Below are 6571 nucleotides of genomic sequence, written 5' to 3' on the forward strand. Positions count from 1 at the left end.
GAGGTCGATGCAGAGAGGTCACACAGGAACCTTGTTACCGTTTTTGCGCCTGGACCAGACTGGACAGCCCCTAGGTGCTGCACTGGATTTAATCTTCTAGACATCGTGCCAAGGGAACTTGCAGCTTTTGGTTTCTGGCACCCCTTGTAGAGAAATCCTCTCTAGTGTGCGACTGACTAGAGGAACTCGCTGTGGGCTACAGCCTGGGGAGCCTGGCGCTTGGAGCACTACAGTGCTTGCCTCCAGGACCGTGGTGCACCCGGCATTCTCCCAGGCACCCAGGGACAGAAGTCCCGCAGCACTTGCAGGGACACCCGTGGAGGGGAGCTACAGTACTGGGCCCCCCTTGTGATAAAGACGCACTGTGACCCTTCAAGGAGCTATTCGGAAAATAGATTCTAGAATGACACCACGCCTGGCAGTGGCTACAGTGTGGGCTTTGTGCCCTGACTCGGCCCGGCAGGAGTTACAACTCTGACACGTCTCAGCCTCAGCCGTACTCCCTTCTCTGGTCTGACACAGCAGCCAGCCTAGAACTAGTGATGAAATACAGGGACGAGATCTACAATCCACATTGCCAGGAGGGCAGTGGGTTGGCTCAGCCCAGCTCTCTGTGCTTATCCTCCTCCTGTCATCTCCTGTCCCATCTAGTCTAACAGGACCACATCCATACTGCCCCAATTAGAGGGTCTGATGAATGGTGGGAGTCAGATACCAGCCTCCTGGGGCTCTCTCCTCCCATCACCATGGGAAGGACTGGTTCCCGATTGTGACGCTATCTGATTAAAATATGACCATATAGATCATTGTTGCAACCACTGTTATATATTTGCAACAAATCTTGTACAACAGTTGTCAAGTGAGGTGTCTTTAAAAAGGTTATGATTTGCTGGTTATGCTTATGCTATCTGTATGCATGTATCAGTTTTGTATTTGAAATTATGAGTATTGACTCTATACCTGTATTTCAAATATTTGCTCCTGGGGTAACTAACAAGGTAGTTAGCCGGCACATCTTGGAGGGACTATTCAAATTGAGTGGCCCATCAAAAGGACACTTAACTCACAATGGACCTTGGGTGATGTCCATCTACACTGAGTGGACTGTCATGTAAACATGCTGTCTGGAGCATAGGTAATGGCTTCCTGCAATGACTAGGCAAAATGCATGGACATATGACTTGCCCATGTGACTCCAAACTCCATCTTGTTGCTGTAATTTTCCTCAGTAAGAACAATGGGTTTCCCTCCACATGGCAGAGGATATAAAAGGCCCTGGAAACTCCTCCATTTTGCCTCTATCCTGCTCCAGCCTTTGGAATGTGGACTTATACTAATGGGAGCATTTTAACCAATGGACTGAGGACCTTCCAAAGGTTTGGAAGCAGTCAGAAACTTGACTTAAGCCAGCTGTTTATTCCATCACTGCTACAAGCCTGAACCAAGAACTTTGCAATTACTGTATGTAATTGATTCCATTTAACCAATTTTAACTCTCACCTTTCTTTCTTTCTTTTTATGAATAAACCTTTAGATACTAAAGGATTGGCATCAGTGTGATTTTGGGGTAAGATCTAAGTTATATATTGACCTGGGTGTGTGGCTGGTCCTTTGGGCTCAGAAAAACCTTTTATTTGATGAGACTGGTTGTAAAGAACCACTCACCTTTAAAGCCAGTGTTTTCGGTGGTAATACAAGAACTGGAATGCCTGAGGAAACTGCCTTTATGACTTCTTGTTAGCCACTGTGGTGAAACAGAAGTTTACTTTCATTGCTGGTTTGGGGTATCTTATGGGGGATTAGCCACCAGTCTCGGGGTGTATCTGCCCTATTTCTCAGCAGTTTGTCCTTATTTTGGCATTCTCAGTTGTGACCCACAGAGGCACGGTTACACCGATGAAGCAAATGAACCTGCAGCAATGGAAAGTTCCTACTGCATCACAGGTGGAGGATAAGCATGGTAACCTCAGTGACCTGGAAGCTCTGCCAAGCAGGGCTGACAAAAGACAGAGCCCATTCTACCCCTGGGAAAATGACTGGACTTTATCCACGGATTTTATAACTGACACTAGCTTCTCCCTCTTGCTCTTCAACATAGGCATGCAGGGCTTGTGCAGGGTAATTCCTCCCTGTTTGCACTGCAAAGGCATCTTTTCTTTTTCTTCTTGCTATATTTCTCTCTGTGTCTCTCTCTCCACCCCCTCATCATGGCATTGCTTTCTTCACCCTTCTGCTATTCCCCAACCTCCCCTTCACCCTGTTCTGCTCTATTGTTGTATTGGTGAGATCCGTCCCAGTTAATCATTGCAGAGTTACAGCGACAGTACTAAACTCTCACCAGGTTCATCTAGACTGGATGGCTACTTTGCAGAGTGCCAGGAAGGGTAACAAAGAGAAGAGAAGAAGAAGAGGAGCCTTTTGCTAGTGATGTTCATTGTGACAGACGAGCAGAGCGGTCTGTTTAAGAGGCAATTTCTCACAGTGTTCTAGAATGCACATGCATAGATAGATTGCTTTGTCACATCAGGGCAAGCATAAAGTTAGTGAGTGCAAAGTTGGAATCATCTGGTCCCAGGGGTCCTGAGATTCAGCCCCCCTCATTCTAAAATTTGTTAGCTTGTATGATGGTTTATTACCTGCTGTTAAGGAAAAAAAATATATATAGGCAGGGTCTGCCTGAAACTGACATCACACTGGGCTTCCTCCAAGCTCCTGAACGCCAGCAAGAGCCAGCTGCACAATGCAAGATTTTACAAGTTGTTAAAATTTCTTTCTGTTTCTGTAAAGTGGTGCCCCAGACTGATGCAACCCAGAAATCTAGTGCACAATCAGGCTAGAAACTTGTCAGTTACAAGACCTTTTTTCAGTGCTCTTAACTTCACAGGCACATTCAGATGGGCTTTAAAGTTGGCATGCCTGTTGTGGACCTGGCATACAGTTTGGGGAACACATTTGAGGCTTTGGGGTGAGGGGCTTCCCCAAGAGACAGCCCCTCCCAAACAGCCTGATTTTACTTTTCAAAGTGTTCCAAAATGCATGCATGTAAGCAGGTTGCCCTGAAATTGCTGTGTCAGATCAGGGTCTGAGGTAGACAATAAAAAGTCTGAGATAAAGTCCCCGCTCCCTCCAAATGACCTGCTTTGAATGGTCTAAGGGCTTGTCTACGTGGCAGCTTAGCACAGGGCAAGGCAGAGTGCCAATCTACAGTGCACTAACCTGCCAAGTACTGTCCGGCCGTGTGGACCCTGCCACTGCACGCTAAAATTTCATAGTGTGCTCTGATATAGTCCTGTCAATTTTAGTGCATGGTAGCAGGGTCCACACAGTGAGTTAGTTCGTGGCAGGCTAGTGCGCAGTTGTGAAATGCAGAAGAGAAGAGGGAAGCCCAATACGGGGAGGGAGACAGGATCTGGCAGGGCAAGGAAAGAGAGTGTGAACATTATTACATTGTATAGAGGGGAAAGCAGAAGGAGGGAGGAGTGAAAAAGGAAGGTGAAAAGAATGGACACAGGGGAGCAGAGTTGGTGGAAATAAGTGAACAGAACATACAATGAAGATGGCAATTAATAATCACTACAACTGGACAATTAATAACTAAGCAGCATGATCAAAGATTAATTCCTATCACAGTAACTTATCAATATCAGTGAGCCTGACATACTGCAGTCACTAGCTAGTACAGTTATTGAGCCGTGTTGCTGCTGCTGGATAAACAGGATTAAAGTGTAGATGCCCCTTCGGGCAGGTGCAGTCAGCATGTTTGGGGCTGCCTGGGGAGATGGGGCACCTTGTGCCGGGTATGGCCCTGTGGTATCCAGAGGTGCTATGGAGCTGAGAGTGGGCCCAGCTGTCATGCTGGGGGCAGGAGCGCAACCAGTGAAGCAGCCTCATTGTTGATCAGTGGTGGGATTGGTGCCCAACACTGGCGTGTCCGTGGGGATGGGGTCCTTGGTTCTCATCTGGAGGTCTGGCCAGGAATGACTCAGGATCTCTGGGGCAGAGGGGGATCTCAGGAGGGTTATGGAAGGGGGATTGCCACAGGAAGGGCTGGAAATGAGAGTCGAGCAGGGATTAGGGCTGTCAAGGGGTTGTTTGTGGGGCAGGGTGGGACTGGTGGATAGGATGGGCCTTGATCCGGATGCTGCTGGGAGTGGGCGTAGGTGGATGGGCAGGATGGTGGCCAGATCCTTACCCCTCTCTACACAGCCTGGCCATGGTCGCTGTGCCCCATCAGCAGCCCTACTGCCCCACACTGGGCCAGAATCTAGGCAGCTCCACTGAGTGGGGATTCCTTGCTGCTGGCTGCGGGAGGCTGAGGGAGTGTCAAGGGGTTCTCCTCACCATTGGGGCACCTCCTTGTGGCTGCATCTGGGGGAACAGCACCACCCAGTCTGATGCCCCTCTCGCACCCAGCAATTACAGTGCTCCCTCTTCGTGGCCTGGCCCTCCACCCAGGTCACTATGTGGTTTCCCCCTTCCAGGGTGCCAACATCACTCCACAGGAACTGGCTCAGGCACTCTTCCAATTCACTGCCCAGACTGTGCCACTTCTCCAGCAGCTGGTAGGGGAACCCGAGCCTGCCCACTACTCCAGGTTCCCCCTAAGGGACTCTCAAATCAGCAGCAAAGGTCTGTACTGTTCCAAACCTTACTGGCATTTCCCTCAGCCTTTTCCTACTCCACCCTATCAGGCTTTTGCTCCACCAGCCTTCTGAGTAAAGCCTTCCTGCAGGACCTGGATCCCAGGGCTTCTATTCCCCCATCTGGGTCACCTCCTTCCTTTCCCTCTATAAGCCCACAGAGTGACTGCAGTCCCCCTGGCTGCGTCTGCTCTTGCTCTTGCTCTCCCTCCCTCCACCTACCTCAGCCCTGCCTGCTCAGCTGGGCCCCATCTGCAGTCAGAGGTTGTCTATCTATCTAGTTTGTTAGCCCCAGCTGAGCCACATTAACCCTTTCCAGGCTAGTCTGGGGTGAACACCCCCTCACAGGGAAGGACAATGTGCTGGGATGTCCCTGAGGGTTCAGGCGGCCACGGTCAGGTTGTGGCACCCTGAGGAAAAGTGTCGACTCCTCTCCGCATTTCCTGTTTTGTCTGTGGTGGGGTTTCAGACTGCAGCTCTCCTGTGCCCACCAGGAAACCACGTTTTGTGTGTGTAAATCAAAACCGGTGGCCAGATACTGGGGAGGAAGTTGTGGAGGGTATATAAAGGATTACGGGACAGATGTGCAAACTCTGGCTTCAGCCCCGGATTAAGTGATACTAATTACAGGCAGGGCAAAGAAAGCCAGAGTCCATCATTCACAGGGCCAATTACTGTAGGCACCAAAGGTAGGTGACAAAGATAGGTAGGTAGGTAGGTGACAAAGATTTAAGTTTCAGAGTAGCAGCCATGTTAGTCTGTAGCCGCAAAAAGAACAGGAGTACCACAAGTCCTCCTGTTCTTTTTAAAGATTTAAGTGCTGCTCTCAGAGAAGCTGAATGCCTCTGAGAGATTATCTGGGGGGAAAACAAGCGCCCCGCCGGAAGATGCTGTCACACTGATGGGGGCAGGGAGCAGCCAGACCACCCGTGGAATTTTAAGCAGGGGGAATGGGTTTATCCTCACTCCAATTTAATTGCACACAAGGCGTGAAAAACGCAGCAGGCTCTGACAGGGATGGAAAAGGTGGTCTCCTCCCTCCTACCTAAGAGGTTTTTGTCAAGAAGGCACTTTTCTGTTTTCACACAGTGGCAGTGGGCACAGCCCAGCTGTACGGGTTGCCACTTAGGGTGACCATATGTCCTGTTTTGGCCGGGACAGTCCCTTTTTTAAGCCCTGTCCTGGTCATCCCGACTTTGTTAGCAAAAGAGACAAATGCCCATTTTTGCCCTCGCCCACTGATCATCATGGAGGAACATTTGGGGAGGGGGGAGCCAAGTGACTATGCAGGTGGCGGGGCTCAGGCTGTCTGCCCCCGGTGGCATAGGACTTGGGCGGTGAGCTCCAGCCCCGGGCAGCACAGGTCTTGGACGGTCAGCCCCAGCCCCAGCCCGCGCAGGGCTTGGGCAGTCAGCCCCGGGCGGTGCGGGGCTCGTACGGTAGGAGAACACTTCAACCTCTCTGGCCACTCAGTAACAGATTTAAGGGTGGCAATTTTGCAACAGAAAAGCTTCAAAAACAGACTCCAGCGAGAAACTGCTGAGCTTGAATTAATATGCAAACTAGATACCGTTAACTTGGGTTTGAATAGAGACTGGGAGTGGCTGGGTCATTACACATATTGAATCTATTTCCCCATGTTAAGTACCCTCACACCTTCTTGTCAACTGTCTAAATGGGCCATCTTGAGTATCACTACAAAAGTTTTTTTCTCCTGCTGATAACAGAACATCTTAATTAATTAGCCTCTTACTCCACCTTTTCATATTCTCCGTATGTATATATATATCTTCTTACTATATGTTCCATTCTATGCATCCGATGAAGTGGACTGTAGCCCATGAAAGCTTATGCTCAAATAAATTTGTTAGTCTCTAAGCAGCCACAAGTACTCCTGTTCTTATTGCGAATACAGACCAACACGGCTGCTA

Source organism: Natator depressus, chromosome 10, assembly GCF_965152275.1.
Source record: "Natator depressus isolate rNatDep1 chromosome 10, rNatDep2.hap1, whole genome shotgun sequence".
NCBI lineage: Eukaryota > Metazoa > Chordata > Testudines > Cheloniidae > Natator > Natator depressus.